We start from the raw sequence: 19,838 nt of genomic DNA, 5'->3' as shown, positions 1-19,838 counted from the left end.
TAGGAATTGAGAAAAGAAATATAAAACAGATTTCCAAAGAAAGATCATGGGCATGAGACAGACGAGAACTAAACACTGTCAAGATAACTGGAATAGTTTTTTTTTTTTTTATGGCCATGAAAAAACTGTCTCCCCAAGTGGTTGGCTTGTTCAAGCTAATAGAGAGTCATAACTTTGAGTGTTAACTCAAGGCAGTTCCACTGTTGAAAATCTCCTTCTCATGGATAAGAGTGGATAGCTTAAAGGAGGTCACACACATATTTGGATGTTAGCTGGACTCATCTGTATAGTTAAGGTTTGAGAATCCAATTGTAGCACTTCTCTTTCTCATGTAATTAAAAATCTGCAAAATTATGCTTTGAATAGACATTGCGTATTAAAATATTAATTATGCATTATATAGACACAATACTAAACATGATTGTACACTGACAAGAAAGAATGCATGTATGAGGTGTACAGCACAGAGAACACTGTTAAGCATGTGGTAGGCACTTAATGAATACTTGCTGATTGATTTATTGATTGAATAATATTAGGCCTTTATTATTCACTGCTTATCACTTATTGAAACTCAATAAAAGACCAAGAGATTATTGAAAAGATTATTTCTGAGACTATTACATCTCAGAAATTAGCCCATGGGGTGGGAAAGAAGTAAGTTTTTTGCCTGTTGAGAACAATGTGTTCTGCAACAAAGAATAAAAGATGTCCTGATGTTTTAAAAAAGCTTTCCCCCTCTTCTCTCCATTAAGTCCCTGGACAAGCTTTCAGAAATTAGATTCCCTTTACAAATAAACGCTGTGATACTACAATCTTTGGTCAAACACAGTTTTTTTAGCATATAAATTTTTCTTCTATTCGGTGATATGAAATTGGTGTTAAAAAATTGTTAGCATGAAACGTTCTTGGCATTGATAACCAAGATATTATTTGGGGATTTATTTTTAGTATGTAATATTTCATAAACCACATGAGATTAAGAACTGGGAAATTGAAATTCTAAGCTGTTTCAAATGAAATTATAAAAATAACTCAGATAACTTTCAACATTGAAAAAAATAACTCATGTACAACACAAAGAAAAAACATGATTTCACCTTAATGATTTTTGAGATACTGGCTGTTAAAAATAATGGGAGAATTTAAACAATAAAATAAATTAATATGCTGATGGTCATGTTATGATACAAAGGCACTGAAACAAAAAACCAAACCAAACCCAGTGCCATCGAGTCGATTCTGACTCATGGCGACCCTGTAGGACAGAGTAGAACTGCCCCATAGAGTTTCCAAGGAGCACCTGGCGGATTCGAACTGCCGACCTTTTGGTTAGCAGCCGTAGCACTTAACCACTATGCCACCAGGGTTTCCAGGTAAAGGCACTGGGGCATATAAAATTACAAATCTGGAAGCCCTGAAATTATACACTTTAGTATGTTTTTTTTTAATATTATCTTAATCCCACTAAATTAAAAAAGACAGATATTTGAGCAAACATAAAAAAAATTTCTTCACTAATTTCAGAAAAAGAATTGTCAAATGTTAGCTTTAGGTTCTAAATATATATATGAAATGAAATATTTTATTACATGTGTATTTGGAGATGAGTTCCAAAAACAACAGCAAAAGACATATAGCTCTTAGCACATTGCCATCTTTGTTGGGCTGGGCTAGTGTTCTTTCCGTGATTCATACCTCCATGTCTTTGCTTTGCATATGTCTCCTTGTTGAACTCAAAATAGACTTTTAAAAGAAATCAAATACTCTGGTTCTTTGTGGCACTAACACTATATGTGCTGATACAGTCACTCTGTGATTTAAAAAACAAACAGCAATTGGAAACAGATTTGTTTTTGGCCAAAAAATTCTTGATGAATCCCCTAATAATACAATCTTTACTCATAAACTTAAAATTTCATTCTTCCTTTAGCAGAACAAAAATACACACTGCAGGCTGAAGAATCACACATACTTCCTTGCAGAGCTTCACATACCTTGATCTAAACAGTTAATCTCTGTTGTCAACTCTTAGAACATTCTTCCATTTGCACTCAGTAAAGAATCATCATACCACTGGAACTGTTCTTACAAAACCTTCAGATACTATTGTTACTCATTCAAATATCATGCCAGAGTGATAATAGCGTGAAAAGAATTTTTAAAAAACCACATTACTTCTCTTCTAAATGAGAGCAGAGAAATATTTGAGTATGAAAATTGCATTTTCTATATATGTGTTTAGCAATTTCACGTGACAAAGATGCATTGAAGTTGATGCAAGACTTCCAGAACATCGGCGTGTGGACTTCTGTAAGTCTACTCCTCCAAAAAGCAATAAAAACATTGGAAAACAAATTGTCAAAAGCAGCTTTTAATAGTTCTTGAAGTTAATCAAAGACCTGAAACAATCTGAGGAGCTTTTTTTTTTTCCCATGAAAAAACTGCTGAACTTCGATAAGAACATGATTCGTGGTACTGTAAGTTGACCTACACCCATACTCCACTCTTCAGTTCCATGGTAGACTTGAAAACCAACAGACTCGACAACAATCACTGGAGGGAAAAGAACTGATTTGGAGCTACTAAAAAAGTCCCATCCCTAGAATAATGTCACTACCTGACCTATTTCTCAGCTCCTTAGAAGAGCCCCATTCACAGAATGTTGCTTTATTTGACCTAACTCAGAAGTCACTACGTGGGAAAACCTCTACTTCCAGAGAGTTTGCTAAGAAAAATTAATGGTAATTGTTTTAATATGGCAGCTGCATGAACCATGTCCACTTGGGAAAAATAAGAGCCTGGCGAAAAAATTAAAAGAAAGACATTTGGGATGAAATGTCAATAAACCAAAAACCAAACCCATTGCCACTGAGTCAATTTTGACTAGATGTCCATAAAACCCAAGATGTCCATAAAACCAACCCATAGAGGGCTTTAAAAAGGTCTGACTCCTTCCTGGGGAATCTAGAAGGCTGAACAAATGTGCAGGCCTGTGTGCATACCAAAGAATGACCTCTGATATCTCACCTCTGGCTGACACTGAGGTCCTGAGTAAGCTGGAAGTGAAGGCAAAGACAGTTGTAAACTGTATGATGTTAAAGGTGTGCCCCAAAACACACACAAAGGGTGGAAGACTTCAAGACATTTAAGGAGGAGGGGGAGCCAACATGGCACTATAGACAGAAGCACCACACAGTCCCTCTACAGCAAAGACATGAAAGACGAAGTAAAACAGATACAAATGTCAATCCTGGAATCCTAAGCACCAAATGAAGGAATAAAGAACTCAACAAAGCATGGAATGGAATAAAAAATGGACAGAGAACAGAGAACGAGAAGAGCTACGGAGTGGAACTCTCCTACCAGTTAACATGACACAGGCTTGCCATCTTGGACCTTGGCCACCAAGAATGGCAGACAGGAGGTACGGGAATGCAACTTCATGGAGCTCCCAACAGGAGACAGAGCACCAGGTAACCAGGGTTCCATGCTTTCCCATCCTCGATTGTTCTTCCCTCTATGTGGCATCCACGCTTAACAACAGGTGACAGTTGCTTGGGAGGAGAGATACCGGCTCCTTGCTGCTCAGATTCACCTTTCCTCTACTGGCCGGCTCCTTCAGTGCCATTTTTTTTTTGTTGTTGTTATTTTTTGGACTCTTTTTGTTTGTTTCTTCTTTCTCTCTCACTTCTTTCCTTTCTTTTCTCCTGCCCAGCTAGCACCGTGTGCCTTCTTGGCCCTTTCTTGAGGGGCTGTGACACACTGCTCACCTAGAGAGCCACTAGCACATGGATTACCTGGGTCTGTGCTACCCCACTGGAAGCCTCCCTCAGCACCATTTTTGGGGGGTTACTTACCTATCTCTCCCTTCCTTCCTTTCTTTTCTTCCACCCACCTAGCCTGGTGTGCCATCCCTGACCCTTCTAGATGGGCTGTGCCACATCACTTGGCTAGTGAGCTGCTGGCACACAATTTCCCTGGGTCCACACCATCCCAGTAGAAGGCTCCTTTGGCATCATTTATTTTATTTTATTTCCCCCCCCCCACAGTTTCTTATCCCTTTCTCTCTCCCGTCCTTCCTTTCCTGTCTCCCTTTCACCAAGCCCCTTATGATCTCCCTCCCCTTCTTTATGAACTGTGCCACACCATTCGGTACATGGCCTATGACACCCCATGAGCAGGCTCCCTCAACTCCATTTTTAAAAATATTCTCTTTCTCTCCCTTCCTTTCTTTTCCACTACTTAACTAGCCACATGTGCCATTCCCACCACTTCTTGATGAGCTGTGCCACACAGCATAGCTAGAGAGGCACTGGCACATGGTCTCTCTGAGTTTGTGCTGCCCTTACTGGCAAGCCCCTATAGTGCATTTCTTTCTTTCTTTTTTTTTTTTTAGTTTCTTCTCACTCTCTCTCTCTCACTTCCTTCCTTTAATTTCTCCCACTCACCTAAACTCATGTGCTGCACCCACCCTTCTCAATGGGCTATGCTGTACCATTCAGCTAGAGAGCCTCTGACACACTGTCTCCCCAGGTCTGTACCGCCCCTCAGGCCAGCTCAGTCAGTGCCATATTTTTATTTTTCTTTATCTTCCCCTTCTGCCTTTTATTTCTTCCTACCATCTAGGCCCTGCACTGCTCCACCCCTTCTTGATGGGCCATGTTGTGCTGCTCAGCCAGGGAGATATCAGCTCATGCCACCTCAATTCTGTCCCACCCCAACAGCCTGCTTCCCCAGCACCATATTTATTTATTTTTTGTTGTTTTTGTTTTGGTTTGGTTTTTTGTTTGTTTTGTTTTTTTTTCTTTCTTATATTTCCCTTCCTTTCTCCAGCCCACCTAGCCCCATGCTCCACCCACCCCTTTCTTGACAGGCCGAGCAGCATCTAATGGCTAGAAAGCCACCAGCACATGGCCTTGCTGGGCCTGCCTTGTCCCCATCCACCAAATAGTATCACGTGGACATTTTATTGACTTTTTCTTTCTTTCTTCCTTTTTTCCTTCATTTATTCCCTCTTTTTCTGCTTCTGTTTCTCTCTTCTTTCCCTTCTTTCTCTCACTTACTTAGCTCCACACATCACATCCTATTCCTTTCCTTTTGCCTACCTGTACCACATGCTTAGTGCTACAGTCCCAAGCAACACAGGTGCAGATGACCAGGCCCCATCTTGCACTGCCTCCTGGCCTCACTCTGTCGGCCTCAGTACATGCCACAAACTAACCATCATTGCCCCTCCCCCCTGACCTGCCCTGTTGCACAATAGCTGAGTGACTGGCCCTGTGCACCTGGACAGAGAAGTGAGAATCATCATGCCCAGAGATGAGTAAGCAACAAAGCACACCCAGCCTCCCTACCCACTTATAATCAAATAAAACAAAAAAGCAGGATGAAACAAACAAATATACCATCAATAAATGAAGAAAATAATTCCTGAATGTCTCAAAATCAGCAGACTATATATGTATAAAAAGACAGAATAGCTCCAGAAAACTTCCAAAATAAAACACCAGATGACCTCCCGGTAGAAGAAAAGGCACTGGAACTACTTGATAGAGAATTCAAAACTCTAATATTCAGGGCTTTCCAAGAAATGAAGGAAAAGGCAGACAAAAATAAGGAAAAAAATAGATAAAATAATGGAAAATACACTCAAAATCATGGAAAACACAGACTGAGCAATGGAAGAACTCAGGAAAATAACACAGGAACAAAATGTAAAAAAAAGAAAACTAGAAGTCATACAAAAACAGCAATTAGAAATCCAAAAGGTAAACAATAAGATTTCAGAAATGGACAGTGCAACAGAAGGTTTTAGGAGCAAATTTGAAACAATGGAAGACAAGATCAGTGCGATTGAAGACAAATCCTTGGATACCACATTGAGTAAAAATCGGGGAAAAAAATGAAGAATACTGAAGAAACCCTGAGAACTATGTGGGCTACAATCAAAAGGAAACATTTGTGTTTAATCGGAGTTCCAGAACAGGGGAAGAAAATGGAAAACACAGAAAGGGTAACTGAAGATTTGCTGACAGAAAACTTCCATAATATTATGAAGGATGAAAAGCTGACCATACAAGAAGCTCAATGAACCCCAAATAGGATACACCCCAAAAGAAAATCTACAAGACATATCATAATCATAGTTGCTAAAACCAAAGACAAAGAAAGAATCCCGAGAGCTGCTCATGAAAAAGGACAAGTCATATACAAAGGGGAAACAATAAGACTAAGCTCTGATTACTCGGCACAAGCCATGCAGACAAGAAGGCAATAGGATGACGTATATAAAACCCTAAAAGAAAAAAAAATGCCAACCAAGAATAATATATCCTGCAAAACTCTTGCTCAAATATGATGGCAAAAGGGGGACATATCCAGATAAACAGAAATTAAGGGGATATGTAAAAAACAAAAGAAACTTACAAGAATTATAAATGGGAATCCTTTGGTTAAGGAACCAACAACATCAGACAACAACCTGAATCTAGGATACAAGACAGCAACCGCCATATATCAACCTAGGTAATGAACCTTGAAGGATAAAACAAAACTAAATGATTACAACATGAAACCAGAGAGATCAATTTGTAAATGACAACAACATCAGAACAATAAAATAGGGATTAAATGGTGTAGGTATAAAACTTTCAAATGTAGAGAGAGCCAAGGTGAATATCAAGTAATAAAAGACTGGTTTAAACTTAGGAAGATGGGGTTAAATTTCAAGGTAAGCACAAAGAAAGTTAACAAACCTACTCATCAAAATAAAGAAGAGAAACTTAAAGTCTCAGTAAACACAACATCTACAAAAATCAATCAATGTAATCCATCACATAAATAAAACAAAAGAATCAAATGATCATCACAATCCACACAGAAAAAGCATCCAATAAAGTCCAACACCATTTCCTGATAAAAACTCAATAAAATAGGTATAGAAGGGTAATTCCTCAACATAATAAAGGGCACCTCTACAAAACCAACAGCCAACATCATTCTTAAAGGAGAGAGGCTGAAAACATTTCCCTTGAGAACAGGAACAAGACAAATCTGAAACCACAGCCATCGAGTCAATTCTGACTCATAGCAACCCTATAGGACACTATAGAACTTCCCCATAGGGTTTCCGAGGAGTGCCTGGTGGATTTGAACTGCTGACCTTTTTGGTTAGGAGCCATAGCTCTTAACCACTACGCCACAAGACAAGGATGCCCTTTATCACCACTCTTATTTAACATAGTGCTGGAAGTCCTAGATAGACAACTAAGGCAAGAAAAAGAAATACGGGGCATCCAAATTGGTAAAGAAGAAGTAAAATTTTCCCTATTTGCAGATGATCTGATACTATACATGGAGAACTCAAAGGACTCCACAAGAAAACTACTGGAATTAATAGAGAGATTCAGCAGAGTGGCAGGATACAAGATAAATATACAAAAATCAGATCCCTATACACCAATAAAGAGAACTATGGAAAGGAAATCAGGAAAACAAAACCATTTATAATAGCCCCTAAAAAAACCAAAATACTTAGGAATAAATCTTACCAGGTATGTAAAAGACCTATACAAAGAAAACTACAAAACGCTACTGCAAGAAGCCGAAAGAGACCTACATTAATGGAAAAACACACCACGCTCATCAATAGGTAGACGTGACGTTATGAAAATGTCACTTCTACCCAAAGCTATCTACAAATACAATGCAATCCCAATCCAAATAGCAACAACATTCTTTAATGATATGGAAAAACTAATCATTAACTTTATATGGGAAGGGAAGAGGCCCCATGTAAGTAAAGCACCACTGAAGAAGAATAAAGTAGGAGGACTCACACTAGCTGACCTCAGAGGCTACTACACAGCTAGGGTAGTCAAAACAGCCTGGTACTTGTACGACAGACACATTGATCAGTGGAAAAGAATTGAGAACTCATATGTAAATCCATCCACCTATGATCACCTGATTTTTGACAAAGGCCCAAAGTCCACTAAACGGGGGAAAAGACAGTCTTTTTATCAAATGGTGGTGGCAAAGCTGGATGTCCATCTGCAAAAACTGAAACAGAACCCATACCTCATATCATATACAAAAACTAATGTGAAATGAATCAAAGGCTTAAATATAAGACCAAAAACTATAAAGACCATTGGAGAAAAATATGGTCAATGTTAGAGGCCCCAATATATGGTATAAACAGGATACACACCATAGCTAACAATACACAAACACAAGAAAATAAGCTAGATAACTGAGATCTTCTGAAAATTAAACACTTATCCTCATCAAAAGACTTCACCAAAAGAGTAAAAAGATAACCTACAGATTGGCAAAAAATTTTGGCTATGACAATTCTGACAAAGGTCTGCTATCTAAAATCCATAGAAAAATCCAAAACTTCTACAGCAAAAAGACAAGTAATTCAATTAAAAAAAAATGAGCAAAGGATATGAACAGACACTTCACCGAAGAAGACATTCAGGATGCTAACAGACATATGAGGAAATGCTCACGATCACTAGCCTTTAGAGAAATGCAAATCAAAACTACAATGAGATACCATCTCTCCCTGACGTTACTGGCACAGATCAAAAGAACAGGAAATAACAAATGTTACAGAGGGTGTGGGGAGTTTGGAACTCTTATGCACTGCTGGTGAGAATACAAAATGTTAAAACAATTTTGGAAAATGATACAGCGCTTCTTTAAAAAGCTAGAAATAGAAATATCATAGCATTCAGCAATCCTACTACTACTACTAGGAATACATCCTAGAGGAAAAAGAGCCATCACATGAATAGACATATGCACACCCAAGTTCATTGCAGCATTATTAACAATAGCAAAAAGATGGAAACAGCCTAGATGCCCATCAACTGATGAATGGATAAACAAACAAACTATGGTACATGTACACAATGGAATACTACGCAACGATAAGGAACAATGATGATATGCGAAACATCTCACAACACAGATGAATCTGGAGGGCTAAGCAAAATAAGTCAATCACAAAAGGACAAATATTGTATGAGACCACTATCATAATAACTCATGAAAAGGTTTACACACAAAAAGAAACAATCTCTGATGGTTGCAAGGAAGGGAGGGATGGAGTTGGAAAAAAAAAACACTAAATAGACAATAGATAAGTGGTAACTTTGGTGAAGGGTAAGACGGTACACAATACTGGGGAAGCCAGCACCACTCAACCAAAGCAAGGTCATGGAAGCTTCATAGACACAACCACATTTCCTGAAGGACCAAATTACTGGGCTGAGGGCTTGGGACCACGGTCTCAGGGGACATCTAGCTCTATTGCCATAACATAGTTTATATATATAAAAAAAAAATCTACATCCTACTTTGGTGAGTAGCATCTGGGGACTTAAAAGCTTGTGTGCAACCATCTAATACTCCACTGGTCCCACTCTGTGTGGAGCAAGGAAAATGAAGAAAATAAAAGACACAAGGAAAAGATTAGTCCAAAGGAATAATGGACCACAAATACCACAGCCTCCACCAGACTGAGTCCAGTACAACTAGATGATGCCCTGCTTCCACCATCGACTGCTCTGACAGGGATCACAATAGAGGGTCCTGGATAGAGCTGGAGAAAAATGTAGAACAAAATTCTAACTCACGAATAAAAGATCAGACTTACTGTTATGACAGAGACTGAAGAAACCCCAAAAGCATGGCCCCTGGACATCATTTTAACTGAGTGCTGAAATCACTCATGAGGTTCACCCTTCAGCCATAGATTAGACAGGCCCATAAAACAAAATGAGACTAAATGGGCACACAAGCCTAGAGGCAAGGACAAGAAAGCAGGAGGGAACGGAAAAGCTGGTAATGGTAAACTCAAGTTCGAGAAGGAGAGAGTGTTTTGTGTTATGGGGTGAGCAACCAATGTCAGAAAACAATGTGTGTATTAATTGTTTAATGAGAAACTAATCTGGTCTGTAAACCTTCATCTAAAGCACAATTTAAAAATTTTCAAAAAATAAAATAAAAATAAATGTATAATGGCAAAAAAAAAAAAAAGACGTTTAAGGAAATTTCTTTCCAGTCAATATCTGACCATTAAGCTACATGAGCAGAGACTTTAATGGCCACACATTACAAGAAATATAGATTTTATAGAAATATTTCAGAAAAGTCATTGAACAAAGAAACAGCAACAGCAAAAAATAAAAATCAGTAAGGACAACAAACTCTAGGAGGGATAAATCTGAATCCAGATTTGTCACATTATATTACCTAAAATGTCCAGTTTTCAAATAGTTATAATGGCATGCAAAGAAATCAGAAAATGTGATCTATACGTAGGGGGGAAAGTCAACAAAAACTGTCAATCATGAGTCCCAGATGTCTGAGTTAGTCAACAAAAATCTTAAATTAGCTGTTACAAATATGTTCAAAGAATAAAAGGAAACAGTGTCTGAAAAAACTAAAGGAAAGTATTGCAATGATGTTTCTCAAAATGTAGAATACCAGTAAGAGATAAAAAATATAAAAAAGATCCAAATGTAAATTCTAGAGCTGAAAATACAATACCTAAAATAAATAATTCACTATACGGGCTTAACAGCATATTTTAGCTGGCAGAAGAATCAGTGAACTTGAAGGTAGGTCAATTTAGATTATCCAGTCTGAGGAACAGAAAAAATAAAGAATGAAGGAAATGAACAGAGTTTTAGAGACTCAGAGACCCAGAGACTTTTGTGACACCACAAAGTGTACTAACATATGCATAATGGGATTGTCAGAAGGTAAGAAGAGATAGAAAGGGGCAGGAAGAATATTTGAAGAAATAATGGATAAAATTATCCCAAATTTGATTTTAAAAAAAACATTAATTTACACCTCCAAGAAGCCCAATGAACTCCAATTAGGATACACTTACAGAGATCCACACAGAAACACATCCTAGTCAAACTGTCAAAAAGAGAAAACTAAAAGAGAATCTTGAAAGCAGTAAGAGAAAAATGAATCATCATATACAAGTGATCCTGAGTAAGATTAATTAACAGCTGACTTCTCATCAGAAAACCTGAAGGCCAGAAGTTTTGGGAATGATATATGCAAAGTGCCAAACAAAACTGTCAATCAAAATTTTATATCCAGCAAAACTATCTTTTGAAAATGAAGGAGAAATTAAGACATTCTCCTGTAAACAAAACCTTAGAGCATTTGTTGGGGATAAAAGATGATAACTTGAATCTACACAAAGAAATAGAGGGCACCAATAAAGGTATAAAGGCAGGGTAACTATATATATTTTTGGCAACTTTTTCATTGTCCTATCTGATTTAAAAGACAACTGCATAAAGCAATAATTATATAACTGTGTAGAGGGTTTTTTAATGTATAAATATGTAAGTTGTGTGACAGCAATAGGACAAAGAAGGGAGAGGGAGTAGAACTGTATTAGAACATAATTTCTGTATACTATGGAAATTAGTTACTATTATCTGAACTAAATTGTTTAAAATTAAGATACCAGTTGTAATCCCCAGAGAAACCACGACAAAAAATTTCTAAGAAGAAAACACAGTAAAAGAAACAATAAGAGAATTAAAGTGGTTCACTAGAAAATATTTATTTAACACCAAAGCAGGCAGTAGAAGAATAGAGGAACAAAAAAGGCATAAGGCATATAGAAAATATAAAGCAAAATGGCAGACTTAATCCAGCCATATCATTAATAACATTAAATGTAAATGGATTAAAAATCCAGTCAAAAAGCAGAGAGTGGCAGAATTGGTGAGATATGACCCAATTATATGCTGTCTACAAGAGGCACACTGTCAATTCAAATACGCAAATAGGGTGAAAGTAAATGAGTGAAAAAAGATATACCATGCAAAGAGTAAGAAAAAGAGATCTGGAGCACTTACACTAATATCAGGCAAAATAGACTTTAAGAAAAAAAATGTTACTAGAGAAAATAAAGGATATTTTATAATGATAACATAAACATTATAAACATATGTACACCTACCAACAAAGCCCAAAAGTACATGAAGCAAAAGCTGGCAGAAGTGAAGGGAGAAATAGACATAATATTTGGGGCTATCAATACTTATTTTTAATAATAAACAGGACAACTAGACCTAACAGACATATATAGAACACTCCACCCAACAAGAGCAGAGTACACATTCTTCTAAAAACCACATAGAGCATTCTCTATTACACAACATATGCCAAGCCATAAAAACAAATTCTCAATAAATTTAAAAAGATTAAAAGGACTGAAATAATAGAAAGTATGTCCTCTGACCACAATGGAATAAGTCAGAAATCAATAATAAGGAAATGTGGGAAATTTAAAAATATGTCAAAATTAAATAACACATTCCTAGATAACAAATGGGTCAAAGAAGGATTAGAAAAGGGAAAATTAGAAATTATTTGAAATGATTGAAAACAAAACCCATCGTACTAAAAGTTATGGGATGAGGCAAAGGCAGTGCATAAAGGGAAATTTACAGCAGTGAATTTATTACATTATTAAATTTTTATATTATTAAATTTATTATAGCATAAAAAAGATCTCAATTTGATAAGCTAATCATCCACATTGAAAGGAATGACTGGAAAAATTAAAAACCAATTAAACACAAAGAAAGTAGTAGGAAGGAAATAAGTATTAGAGTGGAAAAAATAAATACAGAATAGAAAAACAATAGAGAAAATCAACTAAAAAGTTGTTTTTTTGAAAAGTGCAACAAAATTAGGAAAACTTTAGCTAGACTGATTTTAGTGGGTTGACTGGTGTCCCCCCAAAAGATTTGTGCATGTCTTAACCCCTGGGACATGTGATTGAGACCTTATTTGGTAAAAAAAAAAAAAAAAAAAAAAAAGTCTTTGCAAATGTTATTAAGTTAAGGAACTCACGATGAGATCTTTCTGGATTAATTCAATGACAAGTGTCCTTATAAGTGGATGAAGAGAAGTCACAAACAGGAGGCCATGTGAAGATGGAGGCAGAGATTGGAGTTATGCAACAACAAGTCAAAGAATGCCTGGAGGTGCCAGAAGCTGCAGGAGGCAAAGAAGAATTCTCCCCTAGAGCCTTCAGAAATATTACATCCCTGCCATCACCTTAATTTCAGACTTCCGACCTCCAGAACGATGAGAGAATAAAATTCTGTTGTTGTATGTCACCCAGATTGTGTTAATTTATTACAGCAGCTCTAGGAAACTAAATGTGTTACAGTAGCCTAGGAAACTAGTATACGGACCAAGAAAAAAAGTGGGAAGGCACAAATTACTAAAATCAGGAATGAAAGAGGGCACTCATTTCCAACTATATAGACATTAAAAGGATTAGAAGGGAATATTATGAACCACAATATGCCAAAAAAATTAGATAATTTAGACAAACTGGACAAAAACCTAGAAAGACACAAACTACTGGAATTAACTCAAGAAGATATTGAAAATCTTAATAGACCTAAAACAAGTAAAGAAATTAAATTAGTAATTTAAAAAAATTCAAACAAACAAAAGCTGAAGCCCAGATAGGTTTCCTGGTGAATTTTATCCAACATTTAAAGAATAATCAATGCCAGTTCTTCACAAACTCTTCCAAAAAATAAAAGAATAAAACACTTTGTAACTCATTCTATGAGGCCAATATTACACTGCTAAAGCATGGGACAAAGTAATCATGATAAAGAAAACTACAGGCCAATATTTCTTATAAATGTAGAACAAAATCCTCAGCAAAATACCAGCAAACCAAACCCAACAACATATAAAGAGGATTAAACACCATGGTCATGTGGGATTTATCATAGGAATGCAAGGTTGAATTAATACCTGAAAATAAATTATTGTACTACATCATATTAATAAGATATATCACAAAAATCACATGATAGTCTCAATGGAAACAGAAAAAAACTGACAAATCCTACAAATAATTAAACATAGAATTACCATATGATCCAGCAATTCCACTACTAGGCACATATGCAAAAGAATTGAAAGCAAAAACGCAAACAGGTGCTTATACGTTATACGTCACTGTTCATTGCAGTACTATTCACAATAGCCAAAAGGTGGAAACAACCTAAATGTCCACGAACAAATGAATGGACAAAGAAAATATGGTAGATACATACAATAGAATATTAATCATAAAGAGAAATGAAATTCTGATGCATGTTATGACATGAGCAAACCTTGAAAACATTATGCCAAGTGAAATGTCAGTCGCAAAAGAACAAATATTGTATGATTCCATTTATATGAAATATCTAGACTAGGCAAGTGAATAGAGATGAAATTTTATTTATGGTTACTTTTTTTTTTCGGATGGGTGGGAGGGAGGGGGAAAGTGGGACTCATTGTTTAGGGGACATTGAGTTCTATCACAGATGATGGAAAATTTGGAAATAAATAGTGATGATGGTTGAACATGATGAAAGTAACTAATGTCAATGAGTTGTATATGTAAAAAAATGTTGAAATGGCAACTGTTTTATAGCATATATATTTACCACAATAAAAATTTTTCTTGTAATACAAACAGAAAACCAATAGCTAACATCATATTTAATGGTGAGAGATTGAATGCGTTTCATCTAAGATGAAGAAGACAAAGATGTCTGTTTTACCATTTATACTCAGCATTGTGCTTAAGGTACTATTCAGGGAAATTTGTCAAAAATAAAAATGAAATACAGTAAAGTTTTACAGAAGTAACTATGTTTGTAGAAAGCATGATTTTGTATATAGAAAATCTAAAGGAATCTACCAATTCTATTAGAATACACTAGTTCAGCAATTTTTCAGGATACAAGACAATATACAAAAACCAATCATATTTCTATACACAGGCAATAAACAATTCAAAAAAGAAGTTAAGAAAACAATTCCATTTAAAGTACCACCAAAAAGAGTAACATAATTAGGAATAAATTTAACAAAAAGAAGTGCAAAACTTGTCTACTAAAAAGTAGAAAAACTTGTTGAAAGAAATTAAAGATGTAAATAAGCGGAAAGACATACGATCTTTCTGGATCAGAAGATATAATATTGCTAAGGGTTTATACTCCCCAAATAGGTCCCTATCAAAATCCCAGTTGGATTTTTTTTGCAATAATTGATAAGCTGATCCTAAAATTCATATGTAAGAGCAATGAACCAAGAATAGCCAAAACAGTGTTGAAAAAAAAAAGAAAATCAGAGTTGGAAGACTCACAGGATACTCCACTCCACACAATGCTACGGTCAACAAGACAGTGCTGTACTGGCATAAGGATAGACATGTATCAATGGAATAGAAGTGAGACTACAGAAATAAACACTTACATACAGTCAACTGATTTTTGACAAAGGTACCAAGGCCATTCAATGGGGGAAATAATAGTGTTTTCAACAAATGGTACTGAGGGCAATAAGATATCCACACGGGAAAGAATGAAGTTGGACCTCTACCTCACACCATACACAAAATTACCTTAAAATGAATGAAATAAATGTAATATATAAAACTATAAAATTCTTAGAAGAAATTATAGGAGTCAGTCTTCATTACACTGGGTTAGGCAATGGTTTCTTAGATACACCACCAAAAGCACAAATGACAAAAGACAAAAAAGATAAATTGGACTTCATTAAAATTAAATGCTTGTGTTACCAAGAATATCATTAAGAAAATGAAAAGACAACACATGGAATGGAAGGAAATATTTGCAAATCATATATCTGAAAAGTGAATGTATGCAGAATATATAAATAGTCAAACACAACTCAAAATATAAAAAAAAAGTAAAAAAATTAATTAAAAATTGACAAACGATATGAATACATATTTCTCCAAAGAAGTTATGCAAATGACCAATAACATGAAAAGATGATCAACATCTTTAGCCACAGGGAAGGTTATAATAAAAAAAGATAATAAATTTTGGAGAGAATGTGGAGAAATTGGAACCCTTCTGCATTGTTGATGAAAATATAAAATGTGTAGCTACTTTGGAAAACACCTGGCAGTTCCTCAAAAATTTAAGCATAGTTATGAGACAGCTTTTCCATTCCTAGGTATATACCCAAAACAACTGAAAACATATGTCTACACAAAATCTTATACATGAATATTCATTGCAGCATTATTCATAATAGCCAAAATGTGGAAATAATCTAAATGTCCATCAACTGATGAATGCGCAAATAAAATGAAGTACACCCATACGATGGAATCTTACAGAGAAATACAAAGGAATAAAATACTGATACCTGCTACAAGATAGATGAACCTTGAATATTATGCTAATTGAAAGAAGCCAGTCACAAAAGGCCACATATTGTATGATTCCATTTGTATGAAGTATCCGAAACAGGCAAATTTATAGGGACAGAAAGTAAGTTAGTGGTTACCTGGTGTGAGGTTAGGGGGCAATATGCTAAAAAAAAAAAAAAAAAAAATTTTTTTTTTTTTTGGAGATATAATTCTTTTTTTTATTGTGGCTAAAAAATACATATAATGAAACATTTAGCATTTCAACCTTTTTAACATGTACAGTTCAGTGATATTAAGTACATTGACCGTCTTGTACAGCCATCACCACTATTTCCAAATGTTTTCATCACTCTTAACAGAGACTTAGTGCTCCTTAAGCAATAACTCCCTCTTTTCTCCTCCCTCCCACCCTTAATAAAACACTGACAAACTTTTCTCTCTATGCATTTGCCTATTACATATAAGTGGGATATTTCATATAAGTGGCATCATCCAATATTTGTCTTTTTGTGTATGACTTATTTCATTCAGGATAGCATTTTCAGGATTCATTCATGTCACAGCAGGTATCAGAACTTCATTTCTTTTCATGGCTGAATAATATTCCATTGTATGTATATACTACTTTATATACATACATATGTATTTTCTTTATCCATTCTACTGTTGATGGACTTTTGGGTTCTTTTCACGTTTGGCTATTATGAATAATGTTGCAATGGACATTGCTGTACAAGTATCTGTTTGCATTCTTGATTTCAATTATTTTAGGTATATACCTAGGAGTAGAATTGCTTGGTCATATGGCACTTGTATGTTTCACTTTTTGAGGAACCCTCAAACTGTTTTCCACAGCAGCTGCACCATTTTATAACCCCACCAGCAATGGATCAGGGTTCCAATTTCTCCACATCCTCACCACACTTGTTTTCCATTTTCATGATAATAGTCATCCTAGTCGGGGTGAATGCAGTTTCCTTTTGAGGTAATGAAATGTTCTAAAATTAGGTTTGTGGTGTTGTTTGAGCAACTCTGTGAATATATTAAAAACCACTGAATTCTATTTTTTTAATATATTTTTTCTTGTTTTTTATTTATTGTTGTATATACACACACATACAACCATTCCCAATTCAACATTTTCAGGTGTACAACTTAGTGATATCAACTACATTAATCATGTTGTGCAATCACTACCCTTAAAAAAAAAAAATCCTTAATCGATGTCAAATTTCCCATCACCATAAACAGAAACTCACTTTAATGAGTGAATTCTGTTATTTGAACTATATTTCAATAAAGCTGTTAAAAAAGACCCCTGCTAATTCCACCCACTCAACACATATTACTATTACACATTTTAAAATTTGAGTACATGTCTGAGAGTTATTTTGTCCAGCTCATTCCATAATACTGTCACTCATTTTCCTCAGGTAAAAATGTCATTTGCTGTGTTTAGGATGCTGTGACTTTTAAAGCTCTTTTAACTATAAACTTTCGTGCTTATTTTTAAAAATGCACTGAAGTTCTCAAATTCTAAAGAAAATTGGAGGAAACTACCAAGGCACTTTCAGGGAAGGGAATACTTTGTACTTATTAAAGGCAGTTCAAAGTGTCCTACTTCTATTAACTCCTAAGTCCTTATGAAGTCTATGAGAGATGGGAATGCAGTTAATTAACAAACCACAATAATAACTGCAGCAATAAATCCTGTGCTTATAACACTTGTCTCCCAAAATAGTCCAATATCTTCACACAGATGATCATTAATTATTAATCTTTAATCATCACAGTGCCCTTATGATAAACAGGTGTTCTGATGTAGTGGTAATATGAAAAGCGAATGGCACTTTGGAGACCAGTGTGGTTACAATCTGGCTCCAAGGGGGTGGACAGTTTTTGAAATGGAACTGGCATGTAGTATCATGGTAGCCACCTAATGCCAGTTTCCTGACTACCAATTCAACTCTTAATATGGTATTATATACTCAGCTCCAAACAAAGCTGATTCCAGTTTCACAGCATCCTCTAGGATTTCTTCAATTTGTGTTCTTTCTCCTAGAGAGATCTTGGAATAGACTGTCCTCCAAGAATAGGACCTCAGCTTGGAGATGCCTGACATTACAGAGAGAAGAGCCTAGTGCTCTAAATTGTTATGTCAGGTTGCCTTTCCATAAGAAAGCTTTACTGAATTCAAAAGGTTATTTTTTTAAATGCAAATTTAGTTACTTTAAAAGTTCTGTAAGAAAAAAGAGAGAGCCTATAAAAAGGTAAATCTAAAAAAGGTTAAATTATCCTAAAGAGGGTGGTGGACTTAAGAAAAATTAAAAATTAAACTCTTTACTTTCTGATCTACCAATATTTTAATACAGCTGAAATAGGTTGTATGGTGAAACAGGAAAAAACAAAACAAAACAAAAATGATGAATGAGAGTTCCTTGAGTTGAAATCCTGGTTCTGTCATTTACTAGTTGTTTGATTCCGGGCAAGTAATTAAAATAGGGATAAAATGCCTATCAATCCAGATCATCACTAAGATTAAATAAGATCAGGCATATAAAATGCCTAAGGGGGTCTGGCACATGGTAGGCCCTCAAAAAATGGCAAATCTTATTGTTATTACCATTATTAAGAACACTGAAGGGGTAAAGAAATACAAAATAGGTGAATGAAAGGGAGTTTGGGAGGACCTTCATAGTATGATTCAATATTATTTTAACATGCTTTATGAGGGAGCAAACACAGGAGAATAAGTGGTTTCTCAATAAGCAGTGACCATTAATGATGAAGATCAAGCGCCTTTTCTGCTAGAGGTAGGGGTCAGACGGATACTTCCTACACTACATTATTGCTTGAGTTTTTATTTTTCATTTTAAAGCAGGTAGCTATAAGATAGAGTTAAGAGAAGTTGGTTCCTTAAATTGGCTGAGAACATCCTGGTAGCATCTTAAAGTACTGTGGTTGAACAGATTAAAAAGGTCTAGCCAGTACCAAGGAAGTGTGGCAAACATCCATGTCCTGCTATTCAAATTATATGGAGTAAATTTTTCAGAGGCAGTATTGTAGGAAGATCTATGGTCTTAAAAGATGTTCTGAAGCAGGCTTATAACTGTTAAAGAGATTATTTGAGGCATATCTAAACAATTGAATATGTGAAACAGTAAAGAAATAACACCTATTTTTTGGCTATGTCTAAAATTGGTTCCCTATAAACATTTCATTAATGTTCCGCCTAATGTTTTAATAAAGCATTTATTTTTAGAAGAAGCAGTTGGCTGAGTTATCGCAGGCACTGATATCTCAGTCCTCAGACACTAGAGAAATGATTGACTTGCTTGGCTATGTACTCAGGGAAGGCACCACTCATCTATTGGCATCTCCCCAAAACTGCAAGAAAAACCATTACAGGAATAATCTATGTTCAAGAGAATAAGCCTAGTCAGTTCAATCCTATTTTAATGACGGGAAATGTCCTGCTTCCCATAAGGCTACCACTTCCTGAACAAAATAATTTTAAAAGTCAGAGGAAAGCTGCCGTGTTATAAAAATGACTATATTCAGTGGGAAAAAA

At 35.6% G+C, this 19,838-nt stretch overlaps 1 protein-coding gene across 1 annotated transcript in view; it reads right to left on the bottom strand.

The window, feature by feature from the left end:
- Window positions 1–19,838, bottom strand: part of HDX (highly divergent homeobox) — a 166,582-nt gene that overhangs the window by 108,863 nt on the left and 37,881 nt on the right. The window lies entirely within an intron of this gene.

This window comes from Elephas maximus, chromosome X (genome assembly GCF_024166365.1).
Source record: "Elephas maximus indicus isolate mEleMax1 chromosome X, mEleMax1 primary haplotype, whole genome shotgun sequence".
NCBI classification, from domain to species: Eukaryota; Metazoa; Chordata; class Mammalia; order Proboscidea; family Elephantidae; genus Elephas; species Elephas maximus.
This window is presented reverse-complemented; position numbering and strand designations above follow the sequence as displayed.